The 15949-nt window shown below is 44.5% G+C and overlaps 1 pseudogene; it reads right to left on the reverse strand.

Moving 5' to 3' along the window:
* Window positions 1-45: 45 nt before the first annotated feature.
* Window positions 46-15949, reverse strand: part of LOC124023356 — a 27931-nt pseudogene continuing 12027 nt past the window's right edge.

The following is a 15949-nucleotide window of genomic DNA, read 5'->3' on the forward strand; positions in this document are numbered from 1 at the left end:
ATTCCATACGGCGAGATGAGACGACGGGACAGGTCTGGGAGACATGACAGGCTCCGCCCCTTACTGGTCCCCCTCCACTCGCCTCTTGCGGACTGGAGAGAAGACAGGAAGAGGACAAGGAGAAGAGGACAAGGAGAAGAGGACAAGGAGGAATTGTACAGTGAGATAGAAACTTGATCAAAACACAGTAAACAACATAGTGATCAAACAATCCTAAAACAGTCCCGTGTTGGTTAGAAGAGACAGAGGAGTCCAACCCTAGGACTTTACAGTGCATACAAGCCCACGGCAGAGTCAAACCGGCCCACGTCAGAGTCAAACCGGCCCCCGTCAGATTCAAACCGGCCCCCGTCAGAGTTAAACCGGACCACGTCAGAGTCAAACCGGCCCACGTCAGAGTCAAACCGGCCCACGTCAGAGTCAAACCGGCCCCCGTCAGATTCAAACCGGCCCCCGTCAGATTCAAACCGGCCCCCGTCAGAGTTAAACCGGACCATGTCAGAGTCAAACCGGCCCACGTCAGAGTCAAACCGGCCCACGTCAGAGTCAAACCGGCCCACTTCAGAGTCAAACCGGCCCACTTCAGAGTCAAACCGGCCCACTTCAGAGTCAAACCGGCCCACGTCAGAGTCAAACCAGTCTTATGCTAACGAAGAAGTCAAACCAGCCTTATGCTAACAAAGAAGTCAAACCAGCCGTATGCTAACGAAGTAGTCAAACCAGCCGTATCCAATTTGTAAGTCGCTCTGGATAAGAGCGTCTGCTAAATGACTCAAATGTAAATGTAAATGTATGCTAACGAAGAAGTCAAACCTGCCGTATGCTAACGAAGAAGTCAAACCAGCCGTATGCTAACGAAGAAGTCAAACCAGCCGTATGCTAACGAAGTAGTCAAACCAGCCTTATGCTAACGAAGTAGTCAAACCAGCCTTATGCTAACGAAGTAGTCAAACCAGCCTTATGCTAACGAAGAAGTCAAACCAGCCGTATGCTAACGAAGAAGTCAAACCAGCCGTATGCTAACGAAGTAGTCAAACCAGCCTTATGCCTTCGAAGTAGTCAAACCAGCCTTATGCTAACGAATAGTCAAACCAGCCGTATGCTAACGAAGAAGTCAAACCAGCCTTATGATAATGAAGAAGTCAGGGCTTCAGACAGGAGGAGAGAGGCCCAGGGCTTCAGACAGGAGGAGAGAGGCCCTGGGCTTCAGACAGGAGGAGAGAGGCCCTGGGCTTCAGACAGGAGGAGAGAGGCCCTGGGCTTCAGACAGGAGGAGAGAGGCCCTGGGCTTCAGACAGGAGGAGAGAGGCCCTGGGCTTCAGACAGGAGGAGAGAGGCCCTGGGCTTCAGACAGGACAAGAGGAGAGAGGCCCTGGGCTTCAGACAGGAGGAGAGAGGCCCTGGGCTTCAGACAGGAGGAGAGAGGACAGGAGGAGAGAGTGCTTCAGACCAGCCGCTTCAGACAGGAGGAGAGAGGTCAAACCAGCCTTATTCAACAGGAGGAGAGGCCCTGTGCTTCAGACAGGACAAGAGGAGAGAGGCCCTGGGCTTCAGACAGGACAAGAGGAGAGAGGCCCAGGGCTTCAGACAGGACAGGAGGAGAGAGGCCCAGGGCTTTAAACTGTTCGCTGCTCTGGCCCCCCAATGGTGGAACAAACTCCCTCACGACGCCAGGACAGCGGAGTCAATCACCACCTTCTGGAGACACCTGAAACCCCACCTCTTTAAGGAATACCTAGGATAGGATAAAGTAATCCTTCTCACCCCACCCCCCCTTAAAAGATTTAGATGCACTAATGTAAAGTGGCTGCTCCAATGGATGTCATAAGGTGAACGCACCAATTTGTAAGTCGCCCTGGATAAGAGCGTCTGCTAAATTACTTAAATGTAATGTAAATGTAAATCTTTAGACAGGACAAGAGGAGAGAGGCCCAGGGCTTTAGACAGGACAAGAGGAGAGAGGCCCAGGGCTTTAGACAGGACAAGAGGAGAGAGGCCCAGGGCTTTAGACAGGACAAGAGGAGAGAGGCCCAGGGCTTTAGACAGGACAAGAGGAGAGAGGCCCAGGGCTTCAGTTAAGACAGTAGGAGAGAGGGAACAATGTCAAACGACAGGAAAGAAAGGAGGAAGAGCTCTTTCAACAGGACTAGAAGAAAAGTCCGTCTTCAAAAAGGGAAGCTTCTCACCAAAGCCCTGGGTATAAAACAACATGAACCACCCACCCTCTGCATCACCATGGAAACAGCTGGAAATGTGTCTTTGAGATGGTAGAATTATGATATAACACTGTTATAGTAACCCTGTCAGACAGACTGTAGTATAATATACTGTGTTATAGTAACCCTGTCAGTCTGACTGTAGTATAATATACTGTGTTATGGTAACCCTGTCAGTCTGACTGTAGTATAATATACTGTGTTATAGTAACCCCGTCAGACTGACTGTAGTATAATATACTGTGTTAGTCAGTCTGACTGTAGTATAATATACTGTGTTATAGTAACCCCGTCAGACTGACTGTAGTATAATATACTGTGTTATAGTAACCCTGTCAGACTGACTGTAGTATAATATACTGTGTTAGTCAGTCTGACTGTAGTATAATATACTGTGTTAGTCAGTCTGACTGTAGTATAATATACTGTGTTATAGTAACCCTATCAGAATGACTGTAGTATAATATACTGTGTTATAGTAACCCTGTCAGTCTGACTGTAGTATAATATACTGTGTTATAATAACCCCTTCAGACTGACTGTAGTATAATATACTGTGTTATAGTCAGTCTGACTGTAGTATAATATACTGTGTTATAGTAACCCTGTCAGTCTGACTGTAGTATAATATACTGTGTTATAGTAACCCTGTCAGTCTGACTGTAGTATAATATACTGTGTTATAGTCAGACTGACTGTAGTATAATATACTGTGTTATAGTCAGACTGACTGTAGTATAATATACTGTGTTATAGTCAGTCTGACTGTAGTATAATATACTGTGTTATAGTCAGTCTGACTGTAGTATAATATACTGTGTTATAGTCAGACTGACTGTAGTATAATATACTGTGTTATAGTCAGTCTGACTGTAGTATAATATACTGTGTTATAGTCAGTCTGACTGTAGTATAATATACTGTGTTATAGTCAGTCTGACTGTAGTATAATATACTGTGTTATAGTCAGTCTGACTGTAGTATAATATACTGTGTTATGGTAACCCTGTCAGTCTGACTGTAGTATAATATACTGTGTTATAGTCAGTCTGACTGTAGTATAATATACTGTGTTATAGTCAGTCTGACTGTAGTATAATATACTGTGTTATAGTCAGTCTGACTGTAGTATAATATACTGTGTTATAGTCAGTCTGACTGTAGTATAATATACTGTGTTATAGTCAGTCTGACTGTAGTATAATATACTGTGTTATAGTCAGTCTGACTGTAGTATAATATACTGTGTTATAGTCAGTCTGACTGTAGTATAATATACTGTGTTATAGTCAGTCTGACTGTAGTATAATATACTGTGTTATAGTCAGTCTGACTGTAGTATAATATACTGTGTTATAGTCAGTCTTACTGTAGTATAATATACTGTAGGAGTACATACTGTATCATACCCTGAACCCAAAAGAGGCCAATCCTAAAAAGCTGAGTGATGGTGGTGTGTGTGTGTGTGTGTGTGTGTGTGTGTGTGTGTGTGTGTGTGTGTGTGTGTGTGTGTGTGTGTGTGTGTGTGTGTGTGTGTGTGTGTGTGTGTGTGTGTGTGTGTGTTCTTACTCAGGTCATTGTTCTTGGTGATAGCAGCAGCAGCTCTAGCCCGTGGGCCTTGCTGACAGAAGTGGTAGCCGAACTTCACTATGCTGTTTGTTGTCCTCCAGCATCTTAGCCATCTCCATCTCTACTGAAGTCCCCAGCTGCTGCCTCTGTGAGTATAATATACTGTGTTATACACACACACACACACACTGTGTTAAGAACCACACACACATCAAGAATACACACACTGTGTTATGGTCTGACTCCTGGAGAAGTCAACAGTGCGTCACCGACCAACATTTTGTAGATGCCCTCCTGTTGACCACAGTGACAAAATGTAGCTGTTTTAAAGTTATTTTCCTGCGATTCTACACATTTTGCCATGTGGCTGAGAGAACATTTGAATCCTACACATTTTTCCATGTGGCTGAGAGAACATTTGAATCCTACACATTTTGCCATGTGTGGCTGAAGAACATGCCATGTTAAATCCTACACATTTTGCCATGTGGCTGACAGAACATTTGGGCCATTTTGCCATTGGCTGACAGAACATTTTTCCATGTGGCTGACAGAACATTTGCCATTCCATCACACATTTTTCCATGCTCCTCTGTGGCTGACAGAACATTTGAATCCTACACATTTTGCCATGTGGCTGAGAGAACATTTGAATCCTACACATTTTGCCATGTGGCTGAGAGAACATTTCAATTCCAACATTTTGCCATGTGGCTGAGAGAACATTTGAATCCTACACATTTTGCCATGTGGCTGAGAGAACATTTGAATTCTACCCATTTTGCCATGTGGCTGAGAGAACATTTGATTCCACACATTTTGCCATGTGGCTGAGAGAACATTTCAATTCCACACATTTTGCCATGTGGCTGAGAGAACATTTGAATTCTACACATTTTGCCATGTGGCTGAGAGAACATTTGAATTCTACACATTTTGCCATGTGGCTGAGAGAACATTTGAATTCTACACCATTTTGCCATGTGGCTGAGAGAACATTTGAATCCTACACATTTTGCCATGTGGCTGAGAGAACATTTGAATTCTACCCATTTTGCCATGTGGCTGAGAGAACATTTGAATTCTACACATTTTGCCATGTGGCTGAGAGAACATTTGAATCCTACACATTTTGCCATGTGGCTGAGAGAACATTTGAATTCTACACATTTTGCCATGTGGCTGAGAGAACATTTGAATTACACATTTTGCCATGTGGCTGAGAGAACATTTGAATTCTAACATTTTGCCATGTGGCTGAGAGAACATTTGATTCCACACATTTTGCCATGTGGCTGAGAGAACCCCAATTCTACACCATTTTGCCATGTGGCTGAGAGAACATTTGAATTCTACACATTTTGCCATGTGGCTGAGAGAACATTTGAATTCTACCCATTTTGCCATGTGGCTGAGAGAACATTTGAATTCTACACATTTTGCCATGTGGCTGAGAGAACATTTGAATTCTACACATTTTGCCATGTGTCTGACATGTCTTAAGCAATCTGAGTGACTCAAACGTTGTAACTAAATGAACAGGGGCCCCACATCACGACAAATGTTTTTGAATTCTAGATTCTCCCTGACGTGCTAAATGTCCGGTGACTGTTAGATGATCTTTCTCTGTTTACTTTAGATCTGGTTTTAAGTTCCAGCTGAAAACGTTTTACCATCCTGGAAAATTAGACAAAAACCCCTGTAGTGAGTTAGCGTGTGTATAGTTAGTGTGATCATGTACGCGTGTATTTAGTGTGTGTATAGTTAGTGTGATCATGTGTGTGTATATTTAGTGTGTGTGTTACCTGGTTGTCTATCTTGATCTCAGTCAGTGTGTGTGTGTGTTACCTGGTTGTCTATCTTGATCTCAGTCAGTGTGTGTGTGTGTGTGTGTGTGTGTGTGTGTGTGTGTGTTACCTGGTTGTCTATCTTGATCTCAGTCAGTGTGTGTGTGTGTGTGTGTGTGTGTGTGTGTGTGTGTGTGTGTGTGTGTGTGTTACCTGGTTGTCTATCTTGATCTCAGTCAGTGTGTGTGTGTGTGTGTGTGTGTGTGTGTGTGTGTGTGTGTGTGTGTGTGTGTGTGTGTGTGTGTGTGTGTGTGTTACCTGGTTGTCTATCTTGATCTCAGTCAGTCAGTGTGTGTGTGTGTGTGTGTGTGTGTGTGTGTGTGTGTGTGTGTGTGTGTGTGTGTGTGTGTGTGTGTGTGTTACCTGGTTGTCTATCTTGATCTCAGTGTGTGTGTGTTACCTGGTTGTCTATCTTGATCTCAGTGTGTGTGTGTGTGTGTGTGTGTGTGTGTGTGTGTGTGTGTGTGTGTGTGTGTGTGTGTGTGTGTGTGTGTGTGTTACCTGGTTGTCTATCTTGATCTCAGTCAGAGTGTCGTTGTCTCGGAGACAGTCCACCAGAGCAGCAGCACCAGCGCTGGTGATGAAGTTAGACTCCAGGTTGAGACTCCGCAGCGACTTGTTCTCCTTCAGCATCTCACTCATCGCCTGGGAGGAGGGGGGGTAGTTAGGAGTGGGTTGGAGCAAAAACCTGCACACACTTCTTCCCTACCCACAGACAGACAGACAGACAGACAGACAGACAGACAGACAGACAGACAGACAGACAGACAGACAGACAGACAGACAGACAGACAGACAGACACCCACAGACAGACAGACAGAGACACCCACAGACAGACAGACAGACAGAGACACCCACAGACAGACAGACAGACAGAGACACCCACAGACAGACAGACAGAGACACCCACAGACAGACAGACAGACAGACAGACTGTCTGTCTGTCTGTCTGTCTGTCTGTCTGTCTGTCTGTCTGTCTGTCTGTCTGTCTGTCTGTCTGTCTGTCTGTCTGTCTGTCTGTCTGTCTGTCTGTCTGTCTGTCTGTCTGACACCCACCACAGCGATGGGGTCGTTGCTCCGTGTGGCGGCGAGGCTGAACTTCTTGACGTGTGTGTTCCTCTCCATGGCCTTGGCAAACTCCTTCAGCGTGGGAATGGGAATGTTCTGGAACACCAGGAAAATACAGGATAATCACATCTTGTCTCATTGTGTGTGTGTCAGTGAGTTTATATATATATATATATATAAAATGTGTGTCTGCAAGCGTGCGTGCGTGCGTGTGTGTCTGCGTGCGTGTCTGCTAGCGTGTGTGTCTGCGTGTGTACGTGCGAGTGTGTGTGTGTGTGTGTGTGTGTGTGTGTGTGTGTGTGTGTGTGTGTGTGTGTGTGTGTGTGTGTGTGTGTGTGTGTGTGTGTGTGTGTGTGTGTGTGTGTGTGTGTGTGTGTATGTGTGTGTGTGTGTGTGTGTGTGCGTGTGAGTGTGTGTGAGTGTGTGTACCTTGATGTTGTTGAGGTTAACCTCCGTCAGCGCAGCGTCGTTGTTTTTGATCCTCTGCAGAGTGTCGTCTACGTTAGTGGGGTTGGGAGGCTCATCAAACACGGGGTTCATCTTCTCCCCCTTCACCACGTCTGAAACATATTCATCTGTATCCATCACACCTCATTTATATAGGAGGACTGGTCACCAAACAACCAGGTGGAACCAAGACCAAATATGACCCTGGTTATGTTGGGGTTAGTAGTGTAGCGGTTACATGGTGGTAACTGTGTTTAAGTTGGGGTTGTGTTGAGGTTACGTTGTGGTTACGTTGCGGTTGTGTTGTGGTTACACTGCGGTTGTGTTATGGTTACATTGTGTTTGTGTTGCGGTTGTGTTATGGTTACATTGTGGTTGTGTTGTGGTTACACTGTGGTTGTGTTATGGTTACATTGTGTTTGTGTTGTGGTTACATTGCGGTTGTGTTGTGGTTACATTGCGGTTGTGTTATGGTTACATTGTGGTTGTGTTGTGGTTACACTGTGGTTGTGTTGTGGTTACATTGCGGTTGTGTTGTGGTTACATTGCGGTTGTGTTATGGTTACACTGTGGTTGTGTTGTGGTTACACTGTGGTTGTGTTGTGGTTACATTGCGGTTGTGTTACATTGCGGTTGTGTTGTGGTTACATTGCGGTTGTGTTACATTGCGGTTGTGTTGTGTTTACATTGCGGTTGTGTTGTGGTTACATTGCGGTTGTGTTGTGGTTACATTGCGGTTGTGTTGTGGTTACATTGCGGTTGTGTTACATTGCGGTTGTGTTGTGGTTACATTGCGGTTGTGTTGTGGTTACATTGCGGTTGTGTTGTGGTTACATTGTGGTTGTGTTATGGTTACATTGCGGTTGTGTTGTGGTTACATTGTGGTTGTGTTGTGGTTACATTGCGGTTGTGTTGTGGTTACATTGCGGTTGTGTTGTGGTTACATTGCGGTTGTGTTGTGGTTACATTGCGGTTGTGTTATGGTTACATTGCGGTTGTGTTATGGTTACATTGTGGTTGTGTTGTGGTTACGTTGTGGTTACATTGCGGTTGTGTACTGGTTACATTGTGGTTGTGTACTGGTTACATTGTGGTTGTGTTATGGTTACATTGTGGTTGTGTTATGGTTACATTGTGGTTGTGTTGTGGTTACATTGTGGTTGTGTTGTGGTTACATTGTGGTTGTGTTGTGGTTACATTGTGGTTGTGTACTCACTGTTGTATCCTCCGTCTTTACTGCTGGTTCCATCGTAGCTCTGGGTGCTGGTCACCAGGGTATGGACACCTAGGATGGCTGTGGACAAACACACAACAACAGGCTTAGTGTGTGTGTACCATGGGACAAGCCTGGCTGACAGTGAGTATGAAAGACTCCTGTATTTAGCATTTAGCTGTCCTTGGAGAGACTGGAGACAGTAAGATACACAGATCCTTCTAATGCAGAGAGAGAGAGAGAGAGAGAGAGAGAGACAGTAAGATTCACAGATCTTTCTAACGCAGAGAGAGAGAGACAGAGAGACAGAGAGAGAGAGAGACAGAGAGAGGCTGTGTGCGTCTCTGTCCCTAAGAAGACAGCCTACCTACCCCCTCCCCCTTACCTGCCAGGTCACAGAGTTCAGTGTCGGTAGCACTGGACAGGGCCTCTTCTAGTTCCGGGTCAAGGGTCGTTACCTCTTCCTGACGAGACTCGATGGGCCGCTGCTTGGGAACAAATGCCTTGCCTACAGAGAGGCAAAGCGAGAGGGAAGATATGGGAGAGAGATGGGAGGGAGAGGAGATGGGAGGGAGAGAGAGAGATAGAGGAGATGGGAGAGAGGGAAAGGGAGAGAGAGAGAGAGGAGATGGGAGAGACGGAAAGGGAGAGAGAAAGAGGGAGAGAAGAGTGAGAACCTGACTAGGCAGATGTATCCAACTTCCTGTTGACCCTCTGGTCTCTTCTGTACAGGTCATTCCCCAGCTGACACAGGAAGGACCACAATGCACTGCAGAAGCGAAGGCGGTCAGCCAGAGATCCACTGTTTATTTTTCATGTCCAGAGAGACAGATAAACAGATAAACAATCACCCCTGCTAATAAACTCATCAATATAGTCAATACCGCATATGAAACAACAACCAATAAGTTAGTAGTAGCTGGAGTTGAAAGGGAGTCTGTTGAACTCACTGATATCATTGTTATGTCTCCGCCGTGCAGTTTGAAGGAAGTTGCTAACTAGCGTTAGCACAATGACTGGAAGTCTATGGGTATCTGCCGCTGGTTAGCTCCAACTTCCTTCATACTGGACACAGAGACATAAAACTGGTATCCGCTAGTTACCCTGGGGACGTAGAAAAAAGGTCCTCGTTGTTGTTAAAATCCCCAAGTAGCCCTTTAACGTGGAGATGGATCATTTTCTCCTCCCATCCTCAGCAGTGGTTCCAAAACTACTTGGGATGTTAAAACGCTTTCAGGGTAAACTAAAACTACTAAACCAAATGGATATATATATATATTTTTAAATAGCCTATAATAACAATCATCTTTGAGGACTTCCAATTACCAAAATAAAAGCTAGACAATCAGACAGTCATTGAATTTGTTAATATGTTTGGAGCATAAGAACACAACATTAGCCATGTCAAAATGCGTAGAATTGTAGGAAATTAGCTTTAAAACCACTAAATGTTCTCGACCGCCAAGATGGGAGCCTCAAATATTCTTGCCCAGGGCCCTGGACAGAACTCAGCTGTACAGACGCCCCCTTTTCTTTCTCTCTCTCTCTCGTTCCACCACCCTTTCTCACCCCAATTTCATCATATCCAATTCCCGATCTCGTGTCATCGCTGCAACTCCAAAACTGGTTCGGGAAAGGCAGGCAAAGCATTCATGCATCCTCCGAAAAATGACTTGCCAAAATGAGCTTCATAACACCTGTCAGCTTAACCCAGCCGCACCAATGTGTCGGAGGAAACACCATTCAACTGACAATCGAAGTCAGCCTGCAGGTGCCCGGCCCGCCATAAGGAGTCGCTAGAGCACGATAAGCCAGGCCTATGGGACTATGCCTATAGGACGCCAGGCCTATGGGACTCCTGGTCACGGTGAGTTGTGCGAGACAGCCTGGGATCAAACCCGGGTCTGTAGTGACACCTCAGACATTCCCTTAGACCACCGCACCACTCGGGAGCCCCGAAGACCCTTTTTGCTCCAGAAACAAACTCGGCATTTTTACAAATAATGTCATAATAACACTCAATGTATAAAGAAATGGTCCCAATAGCCCATTCTCAAATCTACATTCAGTCTGATGTTTTGAAGAAGGGTTTTATTGATCTATTTTCTACTTAATCTTTAGTCTGTGTATATTCTTTCACCACATCTGGCCATAGGATGAAGGGGAAATGTTTGCAGTTTTTAATATGATATCTGAGTGAGACGAACTACCAAAAATCTAAATGGTACAGTGTGTCCTCCGGCCGGTAAGTCAACCATGATAACAAGTTTAGATAGCTGCCCGCAAAACTAGCTTAGCAGCGTAAACATGTGTGTTTGCTGACATGGGCTAATTGACTGACTATCAGTGAATGACATAAGCAGAAAAACTGCTTATGCACAACCACATTTAGAAATTGCAACTTGTGTATTCTACTTATCTAACTGTCAACAGTAAGTTGAGACCCCGACGGAGGGGTGAAATTGATCTGCCAGTTGCCCATCCCTACTTTAGAGTCTAGAGTTGCGAAACCCAAGTAACTTTCCCAAAATCCCACTTAAAAGATTCCAGGATTCAGGACCCATCTAGTGTTGAACACAGGGGAGATTCAGGACCCATCTAGTGTTGAACACAGGGGAGATTCAGGACTCTACTAGTGTTGAACCCAGGGGAGATACAGGACTCTACTAGTGTTGAACCCAGGGGAGATACAGGACTCTACTAGTGTTGAACCCAGGGGAGATACAGGACTCTACTAGTGTTGAACCCAGGGGAGATACAGGACTCTACTAGTGTTGAACCCAGGGGAGATACAGGACTCTACTAGTGTTGAACCCAGGGGAGATACAGGACTCTACTAGTGTTGAACCCAGGGGAGATACAGGACTCTACTAGTGTTGAACCCAGGGGAGATACAGGACTCTACTAGTGTTGAACCCAGGGGAGATACAGGACTCTACTAGTGTTGAACCCAGGGGAGATACAGGACTCTACTAGTGTTGAACCCAGGGGAGATACAGGACTCTACTAGTGTTGAACCCAGGGGAGATACAGGACTCTACTAGTGTTGAACCCAGGGGAGATACAGGACTCTACTAGTGTTGAACCCAGGGGAGATACAGGACTCTACTAGTGTTGAACCCAGGGGAGATACAGGACTCTACTAGTGTTGAACCCAGGGGAGATACAGGACTCTACTAGTGTTTAACCCAGGGGAGATACAGGACTCTACTAGTGTTGAACCCAGGGGAGATACAGGACTCTACTAGTGTTGAACCCAGGGGAGATACAGGACTCTACTAGTGTTGAACCCAGGGGAGATTCAGGACTCTACTAGTGTTGAAGGGACAGATTGGCCGGATCCAGCCCGCGGGTCGTATGTTTGACACCCCTGCTCTAACCCTTCCTATCTGGACGGGTTATATTGTTCCTCTAGGAAGCACATCAACTGCTTAGCCCTGACTGTCCGTGTGTGTGTGTGTGTGTGTGTGTGTGTGTGTGTGTGTGTGTGTGTGTGTGTGTGTGTGTGTGTGTGTGTTCCAGTCTGTAATTGTATAATACAGCTATCATTATTCTCAATTATGTCTATTTGAACTAACACTACATTAGTCAATGTTTCATGTCTCTCTCTCTCACACACACACACACACACACACACACACACACACACACACACACACACACACACACACACACACACACACACACACACACACACACACACACACACACACACACACACACACACACACACACATTCTATTTCCCATTACACACATTTTCCGTGCTCTCACTCTCTCTGCCTGCATATCTATACACCAGTCTGTAATTACTGTACCTAGGAATGACATCACCACCAGCGAACCAGAGCACACACCCCAGAACCCATATCTTACCGATGAACACACACAAGACATTTCCATTACTCATGTACTTGTCTTGTTTAGTTCATTTTCTCTGAGCTGTGTTGAGATTGATGTCATGATGTTTCTGCTCTGGGGTCTCTAGAGGTTGTTTTATCCATAATGCTAACTGCTAGCGGCTAATGTACATTAGCTGCTCAAAATCGTTCTGAGGTCGTTTTATCCATAATGCTAACTCCTAGCGGCTAATGTATATTAGCTGCTCCAACTCGTTCTGAGGTCATTTTATCCATAATGCTAACTCCTAGCGGCTAACGTATATTAGCTGCTCCAACTCATTCCGAGGTTGTTTTATCCACAATGCTAACTCCTAGCGGCTAATGTGTGTCTACTACAGCGGTCTTTAGAGAACACACCAACAGAGCCAGAGACAAGACACACAGAGAGAGAGAGGGCTAGAGAGAGAGGAGGAGGGGGCTAGAGAGAGAGAAGAAGGGGCTAGAGAGAGAGAAGGAGGGGCTAGAGAGAGCAAAGGAGGGGGCTAGAGAGAGAGCGAGCGAGGGCTAGTACAATGTGTTCTACTGCAGGATGGACTGTATCTAAGTGGTAAATGTGTTCTACTGCAGGATGGACTGTATCTAAGTGGTACAATGTGTTCTACTGCAGGATGGACTGTAAGTGGTACAATGTGTTCTACTGCAGGATGGACTGTATCTAAGTGGTACAATGTGTTCTACTGCAGGATGGACTGTATCTAAGTGGTACAGTGTGTTCTACTGCAGGATGGACTGTATCTAAGTGGTACAATGTGTTCTACTGCAGGATGGACTGTATCTAAGTGGTACAATGTGTTCTACTGCAGGATGGACTGTATCTAAGTGGTACAGTGTGTTCTACTGCAGGATGGACTGTATCTAAGCGGTACAGGGTGTTCTACTGCAAGATGGACTGTATCTAAGCGGTACAGTGTGTTCTACTGCAGGATGGACTGTATCTAAGTGGTACAGTGTGTTCTACTGCAGGATGGACAGTATCTAAGTGGTACAGGGTGTTCTACTGCAGGATGGACTGTATCTAAGTGGTACAGTGTGTTCTACTGCAGGATGGACTGTATCTAAGTGGTATAGTGTGTTCTACTGCAGGATGGACTGTATCTAAGTGGTACAGTGTGTTCTACTGCAGGATGGACTGTATCTAAGTGGTATAGTGTGTTCTACTGCAGGATGGACTGTATCTAAGTGGTATAGTGTGTTCTACTGCAGGATGGACTGTATCTAAGTGGTACAGTGTGTTCTACTGCAGGATGGACTGTATCTAAGTGGTATAGTGTGTTCTACTGCAGGATGGACTGTATCTAAGTGGTACAGTGTGTTCTACTGAAGGATGGACTGACTGTATCTAAGTGGTACAGTGTGTTCTACTGCAGGATGGACAGTATCTAAGTGGTACAGTGTGTTCTACTGCAGGATGGACTGTATCTAAGTGGTACAGTGTGTTCTACTGCAGGATGGACTGTATCTAAGCGGTACAGTGTGTTCTACTGCAGGATAGTTGGACTGTATCTAAGTGGTACAGTGTGTTCTACTGCAGGATGGACTGTATCTAAGCGGTACAGTGTGTTCTACTGCAGGATAGATGGACTGTATCTAAGCGGTACAGTGTGTTCTACTGCAGGATAGATGGACTGTATCTAAGTGGTACAGTGTGTTCTACTGACGGATGGACTGACAGTATCTAAGTGGTACAGTGTGTTCTAATGCAGGATGGACTGTATCTAAGTGGTACAATGTGTTCTACTGCAGGATGGACTGACTGTATCTAAGTGGTACAGTGTGTTCTACTGCAGGATGGACTGTATCTAAGTGGTACAGTGTGTTCTACTGCAGGATGGACTGTATCTAAGTGGTACAGTGTGTTCTACTGCAGGATGGACTGTATCTAAGTGGTACAGTGTGTTCTACTGCAGGATGGACTGTATCTAAGCGGTACAGTGTGTTCTACTGCAGGATGGACTGTATCTAAGCGATACAGTGTGTTCTACTCTGCTCTGTCTAGTTGCTGCTATTTCTGTCCTGTGTACCGTCTACCCATGAACCCTTCTGCTTTGTCTTGGTGTGTGTGTGTGTGTGTGTGAGACAGAGAGCAGACATCTTTACATAACACAGCTGGAGATCTTCATCAGACTGAGGAGACAAGACAGTCTGCATCTCTCGCTCGTCTCGCTCTCTTTTCTCCCTCCCTCCCCGTCTCTCTCCCTCCTTCAGTCGGCCCCGGAGGCATTGCCATGGAAACCCAGCAGCAGCAGAAGGAAAGAGACAGGAAGTCACGGAACAGAGAGTAAAGTCTAAACTCCTCTATAGTGCTGCTGGGGGCAACTAACTTGTTGGCCAGACGTTACAACACACAGCTACATACAGAGGCTGCTATTCTCCCCAATCCCATCAGCACGTAATCCTTTACAGTTACCAGTCAACAGTCAACCAGTCAACAGTCAACCAGTCAACAGTTTACCAGTCAACAGTTTACCAGTCAACAGTCTACCAGTCAACAGTCTACCAGTCAACAGTCTACCAGTCAACAGTCTACCAGTCAACAGTCTACCAGTCAACCAGTCAACCAGTCAGCAGTTTACCAGTCAGCAGTTTACCAGTCAACAGTTTACCAGTCAACAGTCAACCAGTCAACAGTCAACCAGTCAACAGTCAACCAGTCAACAGTCAACCAGTCAACAGTTTACCAGTCAACCAGTCAACAGTCAACCAGTCAACAGTCAACCAGTCAACAGTCAACCAGTCAACAGTCAACCAGTCAACAGTTTACCAGTCAACAGTTTACCAGTCAACAGTTTACCAGTCAACAGTTTACCAGTCAACAGTTTACCAGTCAACAGTTAACCAGTCAACAGTTACCAGTCAACAGTTACCAGTCAACAGTTTACCAGTCAACAGTTTACCAGTCAACAGTTAACCAGTCAACAGTTACCAGTCAACAGTTACCAGTCAACAGTTAGGACACACCTACTCATTCAAGGGTTTTTCTATATATTTTTGTTACTATTATCTAGATTGTAGAATAATAGTGAAGACATCAAAACTATGAAATAACACATATGGAATCATGTAGTAACCAACAAAAGTGTTAAACAATAAGAACAACAATATTTTATATTTTGTGTTATTTCATAGTTTATGTCTTCACTATTATTCTACAATGTAGAAAACAGCAAAAATAAAGAAAAGCCTTTAAATGAGTAGTGGTGTCCAAACGTTTGACTAGTACTGTATATGAAGTACTGTATATGAAGTACTGTATATGAAGTACTGTATATGAAGTACTGTATATGAAGTACTGTATATGAAGTACTGTATATGAAATACAGTATATGAAATACAGTATATGAAGTACTGTATATGAAGTACTGTATATGAAGTACTGTATATAAAATACAGTATATGAAGTACTGTATATGAAGTACTGTATATGAAGTACTGTATATGAAGTACTGTATATGAAGTACTGTATATGAAGTACTGTATATGAAGTACTGTATATAAAATACAGTATATGAAGTACTGTATATAAAATACAGTATATGAAGTACTGTATATAAAATACTGTAAAATACTGTATATAAAATACAGTATATGAAGTACTGTATATAAAATACTGTATATGAAGTACTGTATATAAAATACTGTATATGAAATACTGTATATGAAGTACTGTATATGAAATACTGTATATTA

The sequence above is a fragment of the Oncorhynchus gorbuscha genome, unplaced genomic scaffold (assembly GCF_021184085.1).
Source record: "Oncorhynchus gorbuscha isolate QuinsamMale2020 ecotype Even-year unplaced genomic scaffold, OgorEven_v1.0 Un_scaffold_1607, whole genome shotgun sequence".
Taxonomy (NCBI): domain Eukaryota; kingdom Metazoa; phylum Chordata; class Actinopteri; order Salmoniformes; family Salmonidae; genus Oncorhynchus; species Oncorhynchus gorbuscha.